This window comes from Delphinapterus leucas, chromosome 13 (assembly GCF_059928025.1).
Source record: "Delphinapterus leucas isolate spDelLeu-1000000601 "Yukka" chromosome 13, BTC_Dleu_Yukka2, whole genome shotgun sequence".
NCBI classification, from domain to species: Eukaryota; Metazoa; Chordata; class Mammalia; order Artiodactyla; family Monodontidae; genus Delphinapterus; species Delphinapterus leucas.
In genome coordinates this window covers 66,117,749-66,141,762 of record NC_143141.1, presented here as the reverse complement: position 1 = coordinate 66,141,762, position 24,014 = coordinate 66,117,749, and positions in this window count along the sequence as shown.

The following is a 24,014-nucleotide window of genomic DNA, read 5'->3' as shown; positions in this document are numbered from 1 at the left end:
TACTAATTTGAATAGCTCCTCTTAATGCAGTACTTTAGGTGTTTTGCTTTCAAATACCACTTATACACAGTATTGTATGTTATAAAACTTGAATCCAGCATTCTGAGAGCTGGTTAATCCTATTTATTTAAGAAACTTTGACAGCTTGCATTTAAATTACTCTTGATTTACTGCTATTTTGATAAGGCTTTGTAATGTCAAAAGTCAGAAGCTTTTAAGCTTGTTTTAAATGAAGTTCAATTTGAGGAAAAATGGACAATTAGCTTAACTATCCCATATTCTTCAGAGCAATGTTTCCAGTTTTCAGTAACCCAGCTCAACCTTATGAGCCTGTAAGATGATATTTGACCTTCAGTAAATAAAACTGCACCATAATCAAGACTTCTGAAACTTTACAAACTAGTTTTTATTGTATTGCCAAGTTATCACAGGTGACTGGAGTTAATAATCAAATGATCTCTAACGGTTGTGAATATATCTCACTTCATACACTGCCTCATACACAGTTGCTATTTTGAATGACTTTCTTTCTAAGTCAAACCTATTTGGTTCATTTTTCTCCCAATAACGTTTGTTTCCTTTATTGACTATATATCAACTTCCCTACAAAAATTACCATCTGAAGCTTTGAATCTTTGAGTTTAATGTTTGCTTCATGTAGCATCTATTGACATTTGATTTATGATTTGCACATTGAGAACTTCAAGCCATAATAGATAAGACATTCATTTCCTAGGTCTTCCCAGATTGGTCAGTTAGTTTAAAATGCCCTTAAAAAACACAAACAAATGTTTGTGAATCAAAAACAAATGAACTAGCTTGAGATAATGTCTGTTCCGCCTCAGAAGCAAAAGTTACAATTTTAAAAATTGCCTCTAGCCTGCAAGTTTTAAAATTTTAACAAAATGCCTGGAATACAGCTGCATGCTTAACTTGCCTCTCTCTCCACATTCTTCCAGCTGTATATGTTCCACATGTAAATATATTTTTTCTAATGGAAGCACCAAAGAAATACTAAGTATGGAAAGGTCCATAGGTCTCAGTAAGGATCACAACATTGCTTAGGAACTTAAACGCTTTAAATAGCTGGTTTCTACTCACCTTAATTCTGTTTTTCAGGGCTGTGAAACTACTGAATAGAGTAGATGATTCAATTTATAAAATAAACTAGGGTGCAGTTTATACCTGAGTATCTTCATGACACTCAAAATCACATCCATGAAGAAAGAAACCAACCACTATGATTTCAATAAAGTTTGGTCATCAAATGAAGCTCAAAGAAAGCAGAGTGAGGAGTGGTAATTTGTGGCCAGTAGTTCATTTGGTTAAAGGTTGAATAAGAAAAGTCAAGGTTGCCATTTCAACGTCCTAATTATTTGAGAGAATTATGCAGAGAATAAACTTGAAGCTTTGACTTTCAACTGAATTCCTATCTCAGTCGAGTTACTTGAAAATTATATTCTGACACCTAAGGAGAAACAAATTTGTTTAATAAACAAATATGTTTATTCAACATAAACTACCTTTAAAAAAAAAAAGAGGCCAAATTTTTATTTCTGGCAAATGAGCACACACATATCCTCAAAACTAATCTTCCTGCTAGAAACAGCTACAAATACTGGATTTAGAAAAAGAGTTTTGTTTTACTTTACAAGAGAATGCAAGGGATGTCCTCAGAGGCCAAAACCAAAATGAAAGCAGTCATCTAGAGAGTTAAGCAAACTCTAAAGCTGCTGGCTACTTTGAAGTCACCTGATAATCTTTGGTGACCTTGAGTCTCATTTTCGACAGCTGCACAGGAGATGGGAGACAGGAAACAAAGCAAGTCTGGGGCCTACCCTTGGAGTGGAGGGTGTTAGATTAGAAGACTCCCAAATAATAAAGTGTTGCATCTTTAGGGAAAAGCACAGCAGTATCTAGGTTTTATACATATTCCTAGTCTGTTAGAAGACAGAGTGTTTCACATTTTTCTTTACTTCACTATCCAATGATTTAATTTTAAGAAAAATGCTTTATTTAGGGAAATTAATGAAAAGGACAAAGCAGCTATGTCTGCTATAATTATATTGTATCATTATTGCTTCTTAGAAGGAAAAGCTGCCTTTGCTATAGACTAGAATTTCCTCTTTTCAGAATATAGGTTTTTCTTCTTTCTTCCTAGTCTGTCTACTGCTCTGTAGCATACAACCTCCAAACTTAGTGTTTTAAAGCAACAACATTTATCTTGCTTACAAATCTGCAATTTGGGCAGAGCTTGTCAGGGACAGTTCATTTCTGTTCCATGTGGCATCAGCTGGCATACCTCAATGGCTAGGTACTAAAATCATCTGAAATCTCATTCACTCAAATATCTGGCAGTTGATGCCAACTGTTGTCTGGGACCTTATCTGGGGCTGATTGCCCTAACACTTACACATAACCTCTCCATGCAGCTTGGGCTTCCTGACAACATGGTGGCTGGGTTCTATGAGCAAGCATTCTGAGAGAGACACACACACACACACAGAAGCCATAATCCATTTTGTGACACAGCCTCAGAAGTCAGGTGGTGCCATTTCTGCAACACTGTATTCACTGAGGAAATCAAAATACTCTTCTAGGTTCAAGAGGAAGGGAGAAGAAACGTACTCCATCTCATAATATGAGTGTGGCAAAATTCCAGGACAGTGGGACTTCCCTGGTGGCACAGTGGTTAAGAATCTGCCCGCCAATGCAGGGAACATGGGTTTGAGTCCTGGTCTGGAAGATCCCACATGCCACGGAGCAATAAGCCCATGTACCACAACTACTGAGCCTGTGCTCTAGAGCCCATGAGCCACAACTACTGAAGCCCACGTGCCCAGAGCCCAGGCTCCGCAACAAAGAGAAGCCCGCACACCACAACAAAAGGTAGCCCCGGCTCGTGGCAACTACAGATAGCCCGTACACAGCAACAAAGACCCAAACAGCCAAAATTTAATTAATTAATTAAATTTAAAAAAAAATTTCCAGGAGAGTAAGAGTACACAGGACCAAAAATCTTGCTAAGGCCATTTTGAAAGAAATGTATTCTGCTATATTTCTCAATCTTATTACAGAATAGCTATTATGTTTGTTCAATGCATAAACAAAACAGAGGAGGAAAGAAGCCGAGAGAGAATGTTTGTTGGGAAATGGTTAGCCAAGAAAGTTTAAGTTCAATACTTGCTTAACTGGATGCCCCAGAAGTGGCCCCTCATCCTCCTCTTCTTGGCACTAACACTCTACAAATGTTCCAGCCAATATCAGGCTTCAGAGGCAGGAGTTCTTCCTGTCATCTTTGTTTGCTGCCAGGTGGGCAGAAAGTGCAGGGTCCTGTCAGGGAGTAATCATGAATGCTTCATATGTGCTTTCTGAGAGTCAAAGGGGAGTTCTTACAATGGGAAACAGGAAAATTTCACCATTTATGTTGTTTTAAAACTAGTTTAGAGGTTTTTTTTAAAGACTAGGCTAAGGCCATGATAATCAAGAAGAAGGGGCGCAGAAAAGAAAGATACAAAATATGGGGCAAGGGATTATCACAGGGACTGAAACTGTGAAAGCCCAGATAGATCACATTCCCCTATTTAAACAACTTTCCATCAGCAAACACTACATAACAGCTTCACATTCCTGCGTCTTTTCATGTCTTGTTAGCCTAGCATTCTGTGAAGCTTTAAGAGGAAACAATAAGAAAGTGATCTTAGTCATCTTAAAACATGAATATTCTCCATTCTAAATTTATTTCCATGTTAATCAATTTCTAAATGTTAAAGAATTTACCCTTATTAAAATATTTTATGGAATTCTCACGGAGGTAGAAGAAACATTTGAGGGAGGAGACCATAGTAATACTTCCATTACCTCCTGAAATGGTACCTAAAAGGCAGTTGCCCCAGAGTTAGTGTAGGGGGTCATGGGGAATGAAGAGGAGTAAGCTCATTCCTGATGACACAGAGGGCAACTATGAGAACATTTCCTGAATCATCACATAGCAACTTTAGCACTGGAGACTAAAACAGCTAATGGCCTAGGCTTTTCTGCTATTTACAATTCCATCTGAGACAAAGCATATCCTATCTGCCTAGTATTTTTCCCTTTCCGTTTCTATATTTCTTAGTTGCTTGTTTTAAAGTATCAGGCAGACAAACATGCTTCTCTGTCTAAAAGAGCCTTTTTAGAATGACTGGTTAAAAATGATTTTAGCTCAAAACCCAAATAAGGGGACATTCCAAAGTGACAGTGAGAAGATGGACTGGAGGAGCATGGAAATGTTAAGGATAAGCCTCGTGTTCCCCTGTTCCACTGGGTAAAACTTCCCTGGTTCCTCATGCCTCAATCCATGACGCTTATTCTGCTCTGGTTCTTTTAAATTTCAGTCCCACCCATGGAAACTCTCTTCTCTTTTTACCTTTCTTCCCTTCTCTTCAGTAAAACTATCAAAATTAGACTAGTGTTACTGTCACCAAAGATTTCCTTCCAATAAAGAGCTAAAGCAATTTTCCACTGAAGTGTTTCCATCATTGTAGTACATAATGCATCTAATGAAATCAAGTAATCAGCTGCACACATAAAGATAACACACTGTGCATAAAGAATTCCAGCAAAGGTTGATGCCAAATGAGATTTCATCTGAACACATGGGTGAAAGCTTCTTCTAGCACTTGGGGTGCAAGGAAGCCCTAAAACAGAAGTGTGAATTAGGTGGAGTTTCTTTTAGCTAATTCACCGCAACCACTCTCAGTGGCCTCAACCCCTCTCAAGCACTCAAAGCTGTCACCTCACGGTTGGTTGCTTTAAATTGTCCATAGTGAAACTTACAATACTATTCCTCTCATCCACCAAAACTTCACCTCTACATCCTCTTCTCTGAAGCCCTACCCCTGACCTTAACAGCCTAACATATTATTTCTTGCTGGGATCTTAGTCCCTATTAATGATTAAATGATTTCTCACCACCATTAAAATAAGGATTTCTAGAACTGATACTTTTATTCATTTAAGCAGACTGGAGTTTGGAACAATTAGTTAGAAGACCATGCATGTGGCACAGTTCAAATCACATTGGGCTAAAAACAGCCTGGTCTCTAACAATAAGTGCAGTCCTATTCACACTTCACTGTATCACAGAAAAGTGAATAAACTAGTCTTTCCAAGCACACTGTCCCATTACTACTGACTCTGCACTACTGTAAATCAAGTAAGGTGTTGCTTTTTGACACATTTACATCTATATTGCAGTGACTTTGGCTACTCTGCCAGTATAAAAATTTCCATTATTCTTGTATTCAGCTTGACCTGGCATTACTGTCTATGCCACTAACCAGTCTCTCTGTGTCTACCATTCCCCATTACACTCCACTCAACACAGCAGCCAGAGTTTTCCAGATGAAAATGAGATCATGTTACTTCTCTGCTCAAAGCACTACAGTTGTTCCCATGTCATCAGAGTCAAAACAAAGCATACAAAGCTACAAAATCTAGCCTCTCCCACTCCCCACCACACCCCACCATTTTCTTGCAGGTCTTATCCCCTTGCTCACTTCCCTCCAGATAACCTAGCTTCTTTACTGTTTCTGGAACTATCCAGGCACACTCCCATCTCAGGGCTTCTGCACTTGCAGCTTTCTCTTCCTGACACTCCCTTCCCCCAGACAGCCACATGGCTCACTTTTCCTCCATGGACATTTTGCCTTCTCAGAAAAGTATCAGATTACCCTATTTAAATATGCAACCACCTAAGCCTTCTTACCTTGCTCTAGTTTTTCCCATAGTGTTTATTTTCTTCTGACATACTATAGATTTGGTTTATTTAGTATGTTTATTTCTGGTTTTCCTCTACTTGAAAGTAAATTTCAGGGAAACAGAAATTTTTGTCAATTTTCTCCTCCAGTAACTCCAGTGCCTATACAACAGCCCAACAAATAGTTGGTACACAACAGATTTATGTATAATTAATGGATAAACAAAGGTTTCGGTATATCCTTTTCTTATTTCCTATCTTCAAGTTCCCTGAGAAAGGAAGTAAGCCTTATTTGTGTTGCAAAATTAATGTCAGTTATACATATGGACTGTGGTCAGTTCTATGGTTCAAAACAAATCTTGCTCCATCATGTGGTAAGAGATTTGAAAGTACATTATTATCTCCCCAACAGCCTGTGCTCACCCAGTGCAATATTAATATATTTTATGTCTTGGGCTTACCTAACATGATAACACTATTTCTGGGCACAACGTCTTCTCTCTAAATGCCAATGCAATTTATGAGTCCGGCAAAGCTCAATGGATTTGGGTCATAAGAAATTATTTGAAAATAAGCATGCCTGGGTGATTTAGCCCCTTAATATCTTGTTTAAATATTTGCTTCATAATATACTGACATGAAACTGTGACAACGCAGTCACAGATGTGCAAACAAATGTGGATGTGGATATATACTGTGGTCCTCTGAATCCTTTTGGTATCATAGTCCTGTAGTAAAATCTTTCAGTCATATTGTTCATTGGTTGCTTGTTGGGCTTTAATTCACAAAATCAAAGAGTTTTATACAAACTTGCACTGAGTGGTATGTAGGATTGTGAGGAAGGCAGAAGACCCAGAATTGTCTATTGATATTCAGGGTTTCCAAGGTGAGTCCCACCATGCATTTCTGCCTAATTACAGGAGGCACTTCTTTATTTCGCTGAGTTCAAAGACCACTGTCACAGGGATCAGTCTTGCTCATACAGATTTTCAAAAGCATTCACTCTGGATATACACACTGACATTACACACATATAACAGAGCTGTGATTTGCTCTCTAGGCCATTCACACCTTATTCTACTGCTTTTTCACAGAAATGGATTAAGAGGGCACAAATCTATACCTGCGCCAACACATATAAAAGGAAATCAAAGGGGAACTGAAAGCAGACACTGAATATATCAGATTCCTTTTAGGCATGATGCCCAAATTCAGCAGAACCACTCCTTAAATTCCTTTAGACCTGCACTGAGGATGCCTTCCAGCTCAAAAATTCTACACTTCACTGAGTATTATCAGACCCTCAGGATACTGATGTAAACTAATTTGCGTAGCTGAATTAGGATGAGGTTTCTGATGCTTAAACAGTGACAATTTAACGGTACAGGAAATATAGGATAGGAGGCCTAACCTGGTGGGAAAGAGCTTATTCTGTCAGGAGTTTATTTAAAAAAAAAAAAAAAAAGGAGCAACTTTGCTCAGGTCCAAGCAACTCAAATTTCCCCTGAGGCTGCCAGCCCTGCACCATCCAGAGGGCATGGTCACAGGAACAGAATAAAAGATCCAAGGAAGAAACAAGGAGCACAAAAGAGAGTAGGGACAGGCCAAGGGAGAGAAAATAAAGGGTGATGTTCAACTACTACATGGACATTAGTACCTACTTCAATTGCTTTATCTAATTAAGTTAAAAGTTAGTGTGGTCCAGCGGAGAAGTATTGGAAGCCAGAAAACCTACAACATGTAATCAAATAGTTTATGCAAGTAACTTAATTTATCTGAGCATTATTCTCCTTAACTGTGAAATCAAAGCATTGGTTCTGAAGAGTTAAATGGGTTTTGCACATCAGACGTACCTGGACTTGAATCATGCTATGGATATGTCTAATGTGTGTGTGATTTAGAGCATATTCCCTTTCCCTCTAAGTCTCAGTTTCATCGTCTGCAAATAGGGAAGAAAGAACATCTAGCTCAAACTGTAGTTATTTGGCTACAACAAAAAAGAAGACATCAAATGAAGAGGAAATAGGCAGTCTACCTGAAAAAGAATTCAGAGTAATGATAGTAAGGATGATCCAAAATCTCCATAGAATGGAGAAAATACAAGAAACCTTTAACAAGGACCTAGAGAACTAAAGAGCAAACAAACAATGATGAACAACACAAAAATGAAATTAAAAATACTCTAGATGGAATCAATAGAAGAATAACTGAGGCAGAAGAACGGATAAGTGACCTGGAAGATAAAACAGTGGAAATAACTACTGCAGAGCAGAATAAAGAAAAAAGAATGAAAAGAACTGAAGCCAGTCTCAAAGACCTCTGGGACAACAATAAACGCACCAACATTCGAATTATAGGGGTTCCAGAAGAAGAAGAGAAAAAGAAAGGGACTGAGAAAATATTTGAAGAGATTATAGTTGAAAACTTCCCTAATATGGGAAAGGAAATAGTTAATCAAGTCCAGGAAGCACAGAGAGTCCCATACAGGATAAATCCAAGGAGAAATACGCCAAGACACATATTAATCAAACTGTCAAAAATTAAATACAAAGAAAACATATTAAAAGCAGCAAGGGAAAAACAACAAATAACACACAAGGGAATCCCCATAAGGTTAACAGCTGATCTTTCAGCAGAAACTCTGCAAGCCAGAAGGGACTGGCAGGACATATTTAAAGTGATGAAGGAGAAAAACCTGCAACCAAGATTACTCTACCCAGCAAGGATCTCATTCAGATTTGATGGAGAAATTAAAACCTTTACAGACAAGCAAAAGCTGAGAGAGTTCAGCACCACCAAACCAGCTCTACAACAACTGCTAAAGGAAATTCTCTAGGCAAGAAACACGAGAGAAGGAAAAGACCTACAATAATGAACCCAAAACAATTAAGAAAATGGGAATAGGAACATACATATTGATAATTACCTTAAATGTAACTGGACTAAATGCTCCCACCAAAAGACACAGATTGGCTGAATGGATACAAAAACAAGACCCATATATTTGCTGTTCACAAGAGACCCACTTCAGACCTAGAGACACACAGACTGAAAGTAAGGGGATGGAAAAAGATATTCCATGCAAATGGAAACCAAAAGAAAGCTGGAGTAGCAATTCTCATATCAGACAAAATAGACTTTAAAATAAAGACTATTAGAAGAGACAAAGAAGGACGCTACATAATGATCAAGGGATCAATCCAAGAAGAAGATATAACAACTGTAAATATTTATGCATCCAACATAGGAGCACCTCAATACATCAGGCAAATACTAACAACCATAAAAGGGGAAATCGGCAGTAACACATTCATAGTACGGGACTTTAACACCCCACTTTCACGAATGGACAGATCATCCAAAATGAAAATAAATAAGGAAACACAAGCTTTAAATGATACATTAAACAAGATGGACTTAATTGATATTTATAGGACATTCCATCCAAAAACAACAGAATACACATTTTTCTCTAGTGCTCATGGAACATTCTCCAGGATAGATCATATCTTGGGTCACAAATGAAGCCTTGGTAAATTTACGAAAATTGAAATTGTATCAAGTATCTTTTCCAACCACAACGCTATGAGACTAGATATCAATTACAGGAAAAGATCTGTAAAAAATACAAACACATGGAGGCTAAACAATACACTACTTAATAACGAAGTGATCACTGAAGAAATCAAAGGGGAAACAAAAAAATACCTAGAAACAAATGATAATGGAGACACGACGACCCAAAATCTATGGGATGCAGCAAAACCAGTTCTAAGAGGGAGGTCTATAGCAATACAATCCTACCTTAAGAAACAGGAAACATCTCGAATTAACAACCTAACCTTGCACCTAAAGCAATTAGAGAAAGAAGAACAAAAAAACCCCAAAGTTAGCAGAAGGAAAGAAATCATAAAAATCAGATCAGAAATAAATGAAAAAGAAATGAAGAAAACGGCAGCAAAGATCCATAAAACTAAAAGGTGGTTCTTTGAGAAGATGAACAAAATTGATAAACCATTAGCCAGACTCATCAAGAAAAAAAGGGAGAAGACTCAAATCAATAGAATTAGAAATGAAAAGGGAGAAATAACAACTGACACTGCAGAAATACAAAAGATCATGAGAGATTACTACAAGCTACTCTATGCCAATAAAATGGACAACATGGAAGAAATGGACAAATCCTTAGAAAGGCACAACCTGCCAAGACTGAATCAGGAGGAAATAGAAAATATGAACAGACCAATCACAAGCACTGAAATTGAAACTGTGATTAAAAATCTTCCAACAAACAAAAGCCCAGGACCAGATGGCTTCACAGGCGAATTCTATCAAACATTTAGAGAAGAGCTAAATCCTATCCTTCTCAAACTCTTCCAAAATACAGCACTAGGAGGAACACTCCCAAACTCATTCTACGAGGCCACCATCACCCTGATACCAAAACCAGACAAGGATGCCACAAAGAAAGAAAACTACAGGCCAATATCACTGATGAACATAGATGCAAAAATCCTCAACAAAATACTAGCAAACAGAATCCAACAGCAAAATAAATGGATCATACACCATGATAAAGTGGGGTTTATTCCAGGAATGCAAGTACTCTTCAATATACACAAATCAATCAACGTGATACACCATATTAAAAAATCGAAGGAGAAAAACCATATGATCATCTCAATAGATGCAGAAAAAACTTTCGACAAAATTCAACACCCATTTATGATAAAAACCCTGCAGAAAGTAGGCATAGAGGAAACTTTCCTCAACATAATAAAGGCCATATATGACAAACCCACAGCCAACATCGTCCTCAATGGTGAAAAACTGAAAGCATTTCCTCTAAGATCAGGAACAAGACAAGGATGCCCACTCTCACCACTCTTATTCAACATAGTTTTGGAAGTTTTAGCCACAGCAATCAGAGAAGAAAAGGAAATAAAAGGAATCGAAATCGGAAAAGAAGAAGTAAAGCTGTCACTATTTGCAGATGAAATGATACTATACATAGAGAATCCTAAAGATGCTACCAGAAAACTACTAGAGCTAATCAATGAATTTGGTAAAGTAGCAGGATACAAAATTAATGCACAGAAATCTCTGGCATTCCTACACACTAATGATGAAAAATCTGAAAGTGAAATCAAGAAAACACCCCCATTTGCCATTGCAACAAAAAGAATAAAATATCTAGGAATAAACCTACCTAAGGAGACAAAAGACCTGTATGCAGAAAATTATAGGACACTGATGAAAGAAATTAAACATGATACAAATAGATGGAGAGATATACCATGTTATTGGATTGGAAGAATCAACATTGTGAAAATGACTCTACTACCCAAAGCAATCTACAGATTCAATGCAATCCCTATCAAACTACCACTGGCATTTTTCACAGAACTAGAACAAAAAATTTCTCAACTTGTATGGAAACACAAAAGACCCTGAATAGCCAAAGCAATCTTGAGAACGAAAAACGGAGCTGGAGGATTCAGGCTCCCTGACTTCAGACTATACTACAAAGCTACAGTAATCAAGACAGTATGGTACTGGTACAAAAACAGAAATATAGATCAATGGAACAGGATACAAAGCACAGAGATAAACCCACACACGTATGGCCACCTTATCTTTGATAAAGGAGGCAGGAATGTACAGTGGAGAAAGGACAGCCTCTTCCATAAGTGGTGCTGGGAAAACTGGACAGCTACATGTAAAAGTATGAGATTAGATCACTCCCTAACACCATACACAAAAATAAGCTGAAAATGGATTAAAGACCTAAATGTAAGGCCAGAAACTATCAAATTCTTAGAGGAAAACATAGGCAGGGCACTCTATGACATAAATCACAGCACAATCCTTTTTGACCCACCTCCTATAATAATGGAAATAAAAACAAAAATAAACAAATGGGACCTAATGAAACTTAAAAGCTTTTGTACAGCAAAGGAAACCATAAACAAGACCAAAGGACAACCCTCAGAATGGGAGAAAATATTTGCAAATGAAGCAACTGACAAAGGATTAATCTCCAAAATTTATAAGCAGCTCATGCAGCTTAATAACAAAAAAACAAACAACCCAATCCAAAAATGGGCAGAAGACCTAAATAGACATTTCTCCAAAGAAGATATACAGACTGCCAACAAACACATGAAAGAATGCTCAACATCACTAATCATAGAGAAATGCAAATCAAAACTACAATGAGATATCATCTCACACCAGTCAGAATGGCCATCATCAAAAAATCTAGAAACAATAAATTCTGGAGAGGGTGTGGAGAAAAGGGAACCCTCTTGCACTGTTGTTGGGAATGTAAATTGATTCAGCCACTGTGGAGAACAGTATGGAGGTTCCTTAAAAAACTACAAATAGAACTACCATATGACCCAGCAATCCCACTAGTGGGCATATACCCTGAGAAAACCATAATTCAAAAAGAGTCATGTACCAAAATGTTCATTGCAGCTCTATTTACAATAGCCTGGAGATGGAAACAACCTAAGTGTCCATCATCAGATGAATGGATAAAGAAGATGTGGCACATACATACAATGGAATATTACTCAGCCATAAAAAGAAACAAAATTGAGCTATTTGTAATGAGGTGGATAGACCTAGAGTCTGTCATACAGAGTGAAGTCAGAAAGAGAGACAAATACCGTATGCTAACACATATATATGGAATTTAAGAAAAAAAAAATGTCATGAAGAACCTATGGGTAAAACAGGAATAAAGACACAGACCTACTAGAGAATGGACTTGAGGATATGGGGAGGGGGAAGGGTAAGCTGTGACAAAGCGAGAGAGAGGCATGGACATATATACACTACCAAACGTAAGGTAGATAGCTAGTGGGAAGCAGCCGCATTGCACAGGGAGATCAGCTCAGTGCTTTGTGACTGCCTGGAAGTGTGATACAGGGAGGGAGGGAGGGAGGGAGATGCAAGGGGGAAGAGATATGGGAACATATGTATATATATAACTGATTCATTTTGTTTTAAAGCAGAAACTAACACACCAGTGTAAAGCAATTATACTCCAATAAAGATGTTAAAAAATAAATAAATAAATAAATACTCAAGAAGGAATCAATAGCAGAATAACTGAGACAGAAGAAGCGATCAGTGACCTGGAAAACAGAATAGTGGAAATAACTGCCACAGATCAGAATAAAGAAAGAAGAATGTAAAGAATTGAGGACAGTCTCAGAGACCTCTGGGACAATATTTAACACACCAACATTCGCATTATAGGGTCCCAGAAGAAGAAGAGAAAAAGAAAGTGTCTGAGAAAATATTTGAAGAGATTATAGTCAAAAAGTTCCCTAACATGGGAAAGGAAATAGTCACTCAAGTCCAGGAAGTGCAGAGAGTCCCATACAGGATAAACCCAAGACGAAACATGACAAGATACATATTAATCAAACTATCAAAAATTAAATACAAAGGAAAAATATTAAAAGCAGCAAGGGAAAAGCAACAAATAACATACAAGGGAATCCCCATAAGGTTAACAGCTGATCTTTCAGCAGAAACTCCACAAGCCAGACGGGAGTGGCAGGACATATTTAAAGTGAAGACAGGGAAAAACCTACAACCAAATTACTCTACCCAGCAAGGATCTCATTCAGATTTAACAGAGAAATTAAAACCTTTACAGACAAGCAAAAGCTAACAGAATTCAGCACCACCAAACCAGCTTTACAACAAATGCTAAAGGAACTTCTCTAAGCAGGAAACAAAAGAGAAGGAAAAGACCTACCAAAACAAGCCCAAAACAATTTAAAAAATGGTAATAGGAACATACATGTCGATAATTACCTTAAATGTATATGGATTAAATGCTCCAACCAAAAGACACAGATTGGCTGAATGGTTACAAAAACAAGACCCATATATATGCTGTCTACAAGAGACCCACTTCAGACCAAGGGACACATACAGACTGAGAGTGAGGGGATGGGAAAAGATATTTCATGCAAATGGAAATCAAAAGAAAGCTGGAGAAGCAATACTCACATCAGACAAAATGGACTTTAAAATAAAGACTGTTACAAGAGACAAAGAAGGACACTCCATAATGATCAAGGGATCAATCCAAGAAGAAGATATAACAATTGTAAATACTTATGCACCCAACATAGGAGCACCTCAACACATAAGGCAGATGCTAACAGCCATACAAGGGGAAATTGACAGTAACACAATAATAGTAGGGGACTTCAACACCCCACTTTCACCAATGGACAGATCATCCAAAATGAAAATAAATAAGGAAACACAAGCTTTAAATGACACATTAGACCAGATGGACTTAACTGACGTTTATAGGACATTCCATCCAAAAATACCAGAATACACTTTCTTCTCAAGTGCTCATGGAACGTTCTCCAGGATAGATCATATCTTGGGTCACAAATCAAGTCTCTGGGACATTTAAGTCTCTGGTAAATTTAAGGCAACTGAAATCGTATCAAGTATCTTTTCTGACCACAACACTATGAGACTAGATATCAATTACAGGAAAAAACTGTAAAAAACACAAACACATGGAGGTTAAACAATACGCTACTAAAAAACCAAGAGATCACTGAAGAAATCAAAGAGGAAATCAAAAAATAACTGGAAACAAAGGACAATGAAAACAAGATGACCTAAAACCTATGGGATTCAGCAAAAGCTGTTCTAAGAGGGAAGTTTATAGCAATAAAATCCTACCTCAAGAAACAAGAAAAATCTCAAATAAACAACCTAACTTTACACCTAAAGCAATTAGAGAAATAAGAACAAAAAAAATCCAAAGTTAGCTGAAGGAAAGAAATCATAAAGATCAGATCAGAAATAAAGGAGAAGGAAATGAAGGAAACAATAGCAAAGATCAATAAAACTAAAAGGTGGTTCTCTTAGAAGATAAACAAAATTGATAAACCATTAGCCAGACTCATCAAGAAAAAAAGGGAGAAGACTCTAATCAACAGAATCAGAAATGAAAATGGAGAAGTAACAGTGGACACTGAAGAAATACAAAGGATCATGATAGACTACAACAAGCAACTATATGCCAATAAAATGGACAACCTGGAAGAAATGGACAAATTCTTAGAAAAGCGCAACCTTCCAAGACTGAACCAGGAAGAAATAGAAAATATGAACAGACCAATCACAAGCACTGAAATTGAAACTGTGATTTAAAATCTTCCAACAACAGAAGCCCAGGACCAGATGGCTTCACAGGCAAATTCTATCAAACATTTACAGAAGAGCTGACACCTATCCTTCTCAAACTCTTCCAAAATATAGCAGAGGGAGGAACACTCCCAAACTCATTCTATGAGGCCACAATCACCCTGATGCCCAAACCAGAGAAAGATGTCACAAAAAAAGAAAACTACAGGCCAATATCTCTGATGAACATAGATACAAAAATCCTCAGCAAAATACTAGCAAACAGAATCCAACAGCACATTTTAAAAGGATCATACACCATGATCAAGTGGGGTTTATCCCAGGAATGCAAGGATTCTTCAATACACATAAATCAATCAATGTGATACACCGTATTAACAAAGTTAAGGATAAAAACCATATGATAATCTCAATAGATGGCATGGACATATATATACTAGCAAATATAAAATAGCTAGTATGAAGCAGCTGCATAGCACAGGGAGGTCAGCTCGGTGCTTTGTGACCACCTAGAGGGGTGGGACAGGGAGGGTGGGAGGCAGATGCAAGAGGGAGAGGATATGGAGATATATGTATATGTATATGTATATGTATATGTATATGTATATGTATAGCTGATTTACTTTTAGCAGAAACTTATACAACATTGTAAAGCAATTATACTCCAATAAAGATTAAAAAAAAAAGACATAAAACTATTTGTCACCTATTGGATTCTTAATATTTGTTTTAAAACAAAGAAATCTTACACAATCTTGGGGAGGGGTCAGAAAGAAAATAAACTAGAATTAAATTAAGATATAAGAAAACTGTAAAATTCTATTTTTCTTTTACTTTATTATTTATTGCTTGTGATGCTATTAATCCATGCTAAATTGTACATTGTAGCAGGTGATTTTACATGCATGAGAAACCTTTCTAAATAAAGGGTGACATGCTGGAAGATCCCATCAGCAAGAAATTATGAGCCAAGCACAGTTTTGAAAATGGATGGGGATAAGCAGGCAGAAATAAATGGCTGGCTCACTATAGAGAGGAGCCAAGAGTATAGATTACCAAGTCCAAGAGGTGTGGTGCTCTTGATTTCAATGTGAGCCAGTCTTCAGGCCCAAGAGATCTGCCCTGTGGGTGCAGGGCAGGGCACAGCTTCAGCTGGCAGAAGTTTTTAGTACAAGGAGAAATCCATGCCACAGCTGTGAATACACGTGGGTGGTTCTAAAAGAGGTAACCAAAGCAGAAGCCACCCTTGGGGTCCAAGAGCCAGGCCAGGAATTTAGGACCCCTAAGTGAGAGTCACGGCCAGACCCAGAAGGTAGCTGGATTGGGAGCTAGTCACCAGAGTCCCAAGAAAAAGTCAAGCCAGGAGACTGGGCTGTCCGTGGGGAGAACAAATCTTTTATGGAGCTCACTTATCCAAAAAGAAAGGAACTACAAAATTCCATCAGCCCAGGCTCTCATTGGTTTAAGGATTAGATAGTTCTGAACCTGCAGGTGATGAGTTTCAGGGCCCACAGCTGTGGAAAATGGCACTGGCCCTAATTGGTAACATCTGCAGATAGATCTGAGCTCTCATTTTGCCACCAGTTGTAACACATCCCTAATATTCAGCAACCACAAATATTACCTATGACCCAGAAAGCAATCTAACCCTCTACAGTAGATGCACTATGTCAGTGAGCAGGGAATTCACCTCCACAAAGACCCAACTGAGAGGCAAAAACAGAAGAAGGAGGAGGTGAGGAGGAGATATGCTCTCAAGACATTTGCTCCTGTAAATGTGCACAAGGTATCTCTCATACTACCTCCCCTCAAGTGTCCCCTTTTGTAAGTCTTTCACAAAACTTTAGATAAAGAGGACATCTAGATTCCAAATCCAACCCACAGGCATGTGGCAGAACCTGAAGGCAGTATTTGGTCTTTCAGGCTCAAATGGAAGAGTAAATGCAGATGGAGGGATTTCCTCTGCCAACCAGAAAGCAACAAGCAGTACCGTTTCCAACCAGGCAGAGGCAGCACTTAAGCCATCTTATTAAGAATCCCACTCAAGAGGAGACAGTATCTAGGCAGATACAAGAGTCCTGATTTTATCAACAATAGTCCCCCTGGCAGAGGGTGTGAGTGATTTGCTTCTAAATGAGATTAAATATTTCACAAGCACAGTTAGAAGAACCTAGCTGTTTACGCTGGCAGTTTTAAAAATTCGAACAATTAAATGTTTGGTTAGAAAAAAATTTAGAAACTTCATTTAGGACTGAAGCCAGCTTTGTAGTTTGAAACAAACATTGCTTGTTTCATTATGGGGCTCAGGAAGCAACATAAAATATTTTCCACCAAATATGCCTCCAGGTAGTTGTAGTGAAATTCAGTTAGCAATTTCAGTATAATTTGAAAAGAAATAGCAGGAAGTTCCTTTAGCAATTAAAGACACATCTCAAAAGATAAATAAAATGGAGTTAACTCAGCTCTAAAGGTAATCAATCTTGCATGGTGCTGAAAGCAGAAAAAGTAAAGTAGTAGAGGAAACAATCCACTCTAGCTCTTATATAAAGGAGTCAAGTTTCAGTGAGGGTGAAGAGTAGGGAAATGTTTGGAAGGAATGACAAAACTATAATAATTGATCAGCAAGCTGAATTAAAAGCAGGGTAAGTGACTGGAAACTAAACGGGGAAGAGTTAAGGGAAATCAACAAGTCTACACACAGATGACAAAATACTAATGAGGCTGATCGTTGCTGGTCCAGAGATGACCCAAGAGAGTTTATTTTTAAGAGGTTTGGACATAATCAGACCACCTCTAGTCATTATAACAGAGAGAAGTTCATCCATGCCCTATATAACGTCTTGCTGCAAGATCCTTAAAGTGGTATATGCTCATATTCCCCTGATGCCCCAGACATTCACTTCTTAACAGTGTGTAGATATAAGGCAGAGATTTGAAATCAGAGAATTGGGGTTTAAACTTAATTGTGTAAATTCCCAGTTATGTGACCTTAGGCAAACCCCCAACCCCTTTAAGCTTCAGTTCAGGCAGGTGTTTTCAAAAGGAGACAAGATCTCCTTCATAAGAATGTTCTCAGGATTAAGTGAGGTGGAGTCAGAGATAGAAACCTATGAAATACTCATATGGACTGTTGAAAGTTCTTGAGGATATTTTATGTGCAAGTGAAAATGCTGAGCCTTTTATATATTTTTTACATTCAATTAATAAAACTGTTCTGAGATTGAGATATGTTGTCTGATTTCACATATGAAGAAAGTGAAGCTGATTTCCCAGAGTACTCTTTCTCTTTCCAAATAATAACATCCAAATCAGACAAAGACACACACACACACACACACACACACACACACACAATCTGTTCAGGCATGGAGTCATCAGTTGTGTATATAATACCTTTAATTGTCAACAAAGGACCTCAAAATCACTAAGAATTATGAGGAAAGGAAACCAATATCCTGAGAATCTCTTTTTAATCTTGGGGCAATTCCCAATTCATCATTGCTTTTGATTTGCTTGCTTGCTTATTTATTTGTTTTTCCCTAGGAATTTGACCAATTTTTTCTCTTTCACTGATACCACCAATTTTACTAATGACTCACTTCAGTCTGTGTATAAAATAGGAACAGCCTACTATTTCTTTGCTCCTATGGAATAATTTCTGTTTCCTGTAACAGATCTAGAAAGTCCAGGAAAATAGACAAGAAGGCAACAAATAAACACTAGACCCTCAACGTAGAGGCAGAACGGATCAAAACGCAAATCAGCCATTACAATACCCTGTGAAATAAAATAATCTTATTTTCAGAGATCTAGAGCTGTCAAATTTCCTTACAGCTGTTAAAAAGGAATCTCCAGTTTTTAAGACATTCAACTTTCAGATTCTTCCTTGTGGGGACAATCATTGCAGTATCTCTGGAAGCAGAGAAAACAGAGTTGAGTATGCTGACAGTGTCTTGGAGGAAAACCAGCTGGCTGCCCTGACAGGCACTAAGCAAGTGATAGTAAATTGGGGGAATCAACATGGTTCATGACTTGGCTGTGACCCAACCAGAGTTATTCCCATCTCACTTTATTTCTATCCTGTCTGCTCTGCCTGAAGGATATTCTCTAGCCAGTTATTGAAACGGAGCCACCATACACTGAAGTGAAGCATCTTCATTTATTACTCCCAGGAGACCAGCATTACCCAGTCTCATCAGTTAGTGACCTCCATGCCACCTTGAGGTCCTCAAACAGAGTAAGATGATCCAACAGAGTGGTTTAGATTCTACATCCACTCAGACACGCAAGCCTTTGTTTTTGCTTTTAGTTGTATGTTTTTGGGGGGGTTTTAGAATGTGGTACATGAGCACAATTCTGAGGAATACCTCCTAGATCAACAACAAAAACAAAACAAAAACAAAAATCCTTAGTGAGGCATGTGAGCTAACACCACCAACAACACCTGGGAGCTTTCTAGAACTAGAAAACCTTGAGCCCAGCTCAGACCTACTGAATCTGAATTTGTATGTCAGGAATCAGATCTTAGGAGATATTATATGTATCAAAGTTGAGAAGCTCTATGCTAGAGATTCAGACTTTAACTTAAGTCCATTGAGAATCATGCTACCAAGTTCAAGTCAAAAGGGGAAGAATGAGCTGGGAAACGATGTCAAGAGTGTCTAATACCATGGGACCCAATTAGCAGTTAATGGGAAGCTGTAAAAAGGAAAGAATCCCCTTGATCTGATTCAGCTGATGCACTATGGCTTTTTAGTTGCAGCCTAGGGGGGGAGGCCCTCCCTTGTGCCCTTAGCTAGGAGGCACCACCATAAACAAATCTAGCTACTTTTTGAAAAACATGCTTCTGTCCATGCAGAGGAAGTGACATGCTACTCCTACTGCCACAGAAGGTCCACATACTCCTCTTCTACAGAGAGAGCCTGCTCCTGATGACCAGCTCCAGGATAAATCTCTTTATTCTGGCTCCATTCATGGAGGATTTGCATCCTATCAGGATTTGGTGTGGAGGTAGCTATGTTGACAGGAGTTGTGGAGGAATATTCTGGAGCAAGTGTCTTCGGTTTATAGTCTCCACAGCTGATTAATCTGGGTTGGGGCTGAGAATCAAATATGTGGCCAACCAGCCTGGAATTTAGGATAAGAAGATTCACTGAAAATGGAAGTGAAGGATTCTGTGAAAGATGCCCTGTATTCACTGCATCAATCAGTTAAAACTTTTCCTTTTTATGTTCTTTGTTACAGGAAACTGACCCCTGCAAGCTACATTTGCTAGGATTCTTTATCCACTGACTTCTAGTTAAATTTGACCAGTGGGAGGCTCTGGAAGGGGATTAGATAGGACAAAGGGGAGGGAAGCTACAGACTTTCTCTCATGGCTCCAGCATTGACTCTGGCATGGTCTCTGGCATTGACTATATCTCTTTGTGGATCAAGCACATTCAAGAAGCCCTTCTCAACATGTTTCCATCTCACTCAAGGGACTCCTCCCACACTGATTTTAGCACTTACTTAATAAAGCCTCTACCATCAGGATCCCAACGCTTTCCTCGTAGCCCTGTCCTTGGGTTCTGGGAAAACCACCTCTTCCCTTTGTCCCTCCTTCACTGGAGCTGGAAGTATCATACTATTATTGCCTCTTCAGCTCTTCCCAAACCTTTAAAATGTGTTCCTCATATTAAGTTTCTTCTACTGAACAATTTAGAATAGGTTCCATTTGACTGGCTTCACCCTGATACACTGACCTTATATTCTATAAGCTTAAGCATCAAGGGCCTCTCTTTGGGAAATTAGACCCAGCAGGAAATGTCATTGAAATTAACCTTCAGGTGTAGAATGAGGAATTTAGAATTTTATTGCTAGAAAGAACTTTAGGCATCATCTAAGTCTGTCATTTCACAATAAGGAGCTGTTCCAAGTGCCATGCCTAGTCTCACACAGTTCTTAAATGGCAATGCCAAGGCTAGTTCTGTCCATGTCCAGAGTATTTCCATTATTCCATATTTCTTCTGTGGTGTGTTTACCTGTTTGATACCAAACTCTGCACACAGATATATATTTCAGTGCTACTGGCCAAAATTATCTTAGAGGAATTAATAAGCAATTTTATGGCTCTATCCTTTCTTTATATATATACAATTTTTTACCAAATTTGTAGAAGCCTATTAAATATAGTGGAAATTAACAATGGGAACATATATGAATAATATGAGAGGTATTTATTTTCATATAAATGAAGATAGAAGAGACTTATAGAAGAGGTCACAAAAAATGACATAAGAGTAAAAGGGAGCATCAGGATTCTAAGATAGCCTAATTAATGATAATTCTCTAAAGGTGGGGTTGAGGAAGGAATATGACTTTATAATTGACTAAATATGACAGGCAAGAATTTAGCAAAGCAATAATATCACAATGTAATATGAGATTTTCAAAAAATAATGCAAGATTATATTTTTTAAGAGGGAAAGACATTGGTGAATGAACACCCTAAGTTAATGGAAAATAAATATTTACATTCTTGTATTAGACATGATGCTCTAAAAGTTGCATAAAATCACCAAACTGAAGGGCTCAATTTAGGGCAGAGATCAATAGACAATATAAGAAAAAAGCAGGATAAGATCCTTTCAGTAAATTTCTGGCATCTGCAGCAGTTCCAGACAGGTAATACAATGTTAAAGTTAAGAGTATAGAACCTGAACTCTTAGGCTACCCTAAATAGCCTAAACTACTAAGGCTAAACTGTAAGCCCTGCCATTTACTTGTATTTATTTGTTAGGGTAACCCAGACTGCAGCAAAAAACAGACCCCCAAATATATTGTGATTCAAACATGGGAAGTTTATTTCTCACTTAGGGAACAGTCCAAGTTGAGTTTTCAAGAATGGGTTTTGGTATGCAGCCAGCACCGTGTGACCTAGGACTAGTTACTTCTCTGAGCTTCTGAGATTTTTCTCCCGTATAATATTGGAATAGTAACAGTGTTCCTGTAGGGTAAGTAGGTCAATGCATGTAGAATACTTAGAGAAGTAGTTAGTACTCAATAAGAACCAGCTATTATTATTATTAGTCCAGTCTTGCTATTTTTTAAGTTCTGCCTGATCCTGATGGCTCCATCTACTGCACGTCAGTTAAGGATGCAGAAATGTCTACCATATAAAATTTATTTCCCTAGGATAGTTGTTCTTAAACATCAGCAGTGCATCAGAATCACCTGGAGAGTTTCTTAAAATCCATTTTTGGGCCCCACCCAGAGAGCTTCTGATTCAGTGAATCTGAGAGGGAGACTATTTGCCACTCTAACAAGTTCCCAGGTGATGTTTTGCTGCTGGTCTAGGGACCACACTTTGAGAACCCCCACCCTAGAACAAGAAGCTGAAAAAGTCTGACCCTACAAAGGCTGAAAAAGATCCAAATGGTCACGCTGCCAAAAAGAAGAGGAAGAAGAAGAAGGAAGAAGAAAGAAGAAGATAAAGAAGAAGGGGGAGGGGAGGGGGAGGAAGAGGGGAAAGGAAGGGGAAAAGGAGGGGGAAAAGGAGGGGGAGGAGGAGGGAGCGGGGAGAAGAAGAGGAGGAGGATAATTAACAGCCCCATCCTCTGGTACCCTACTTTGATCATATCTCATCAGGTTTGTCCCTGTATTACTCTGGTTATCTTGCCCTAGACCAGCTTTTCCTTTTCAAAGAGATCCATGGCATCAGCATACATCTTTCCCTTTTTTCCCACTTTGAGACCTTGAAGTTCTACCAGACAAAAGAAATCTGCCTTTTGGAAACTTAGGTATGTATGAAACAATGTTTATTTATTCCCTATGGTCTGCAAATCATAAAAGAGACTTGTTTTCAAAATTTTATGAGCACATTACCCATATTGTAAAAGGGTCACTTTAATAAGGTATCTCATATTGTTTAGCATATGTTTGGCTACCTCTCCCAACTCTTATTTTTTATGTGCTCATGGAATGCAAAATAAACTTTGATATGCATTATGAAAATCAACTATGCTAAGAATAATGAAGTGGACTGCAAAGGAGGGATCTTGTACCACCTACCCCCCCTGCTTAAAAGACAAAGTCTGAATGACTTAATCCACAGGTGGCAAAATAGCGGCCAATTTGAATTTAGTCAGCAGTTGTGGTTTTTGCCAGAATGTTATTTGAAAGTTTTAGAATTTGAAGATGTTTAGCAGAGTATGCCTGCCCCAGTTAGAATCTCCTCACCACTCCTTTTGTATTATAATATGGTGACTGCCATTGTTTCTGGCCTGCCTCTTGAATACATTTGAATCTGTACCTCACCTCATGCCTTGATGACTCTTATAACCTACATTTATCATTCCCCACCACCCTCCTCACCTCTAACTTCCTATGTGACTTCCTTGGGTTCACCTAAATTCACCTACTTATTAACAGGCAAATATAAAATGTGCTTCAATAATATCAATTTTGTGCCTCTAACATGGACTCAGCTGACCCCAACCTCCTCTATCTTCATCAATAAAATGGGAATAATGATAAAATTCTCTAAGTCCTCCAGAAAAGATGGTGATCTAGGCAGATATAGACATCTCTTCATCTTGCTATAACTATGTAGTACTTTTGGATGAAATAAGCTTTAGAAATCCAAAAACAGTAGCTGACCTCAAAAGGAAAAAGGGAAAATTTTCCTTAGGAAAAGTCATAAATGAGGGAAATATGAAAAGTGCTAAGCAAGAGGGAAATTCTTCACCACCCACAGGGATACCAGGATCAGATACTAGGGACTAGAGTTCTAATGTTTGGGCAGAGTCAGGAATTATGGCCATAAGGCCCTGTACCTGAAACTGGGATTGCTACCTAAAGCTAAGAATGAAGAAAGGATTTCATAGTCTGTGAGCTGGAACCAGAAAAAAAAAAAAAAAACTGCATCCAGAGGCCCAGGATTACGTTGAAGATGAGCCAGTCAATCTGGGCTCTAAATAAAACTGGAGTCCTTACCCTGTGCCCAATATGAGCAAGGTGACCAAAGTTAGACTACCAAAATGATGAAGATATCCTGAACCAAAGACTAACTTAAGAATTGATCTATGATCAG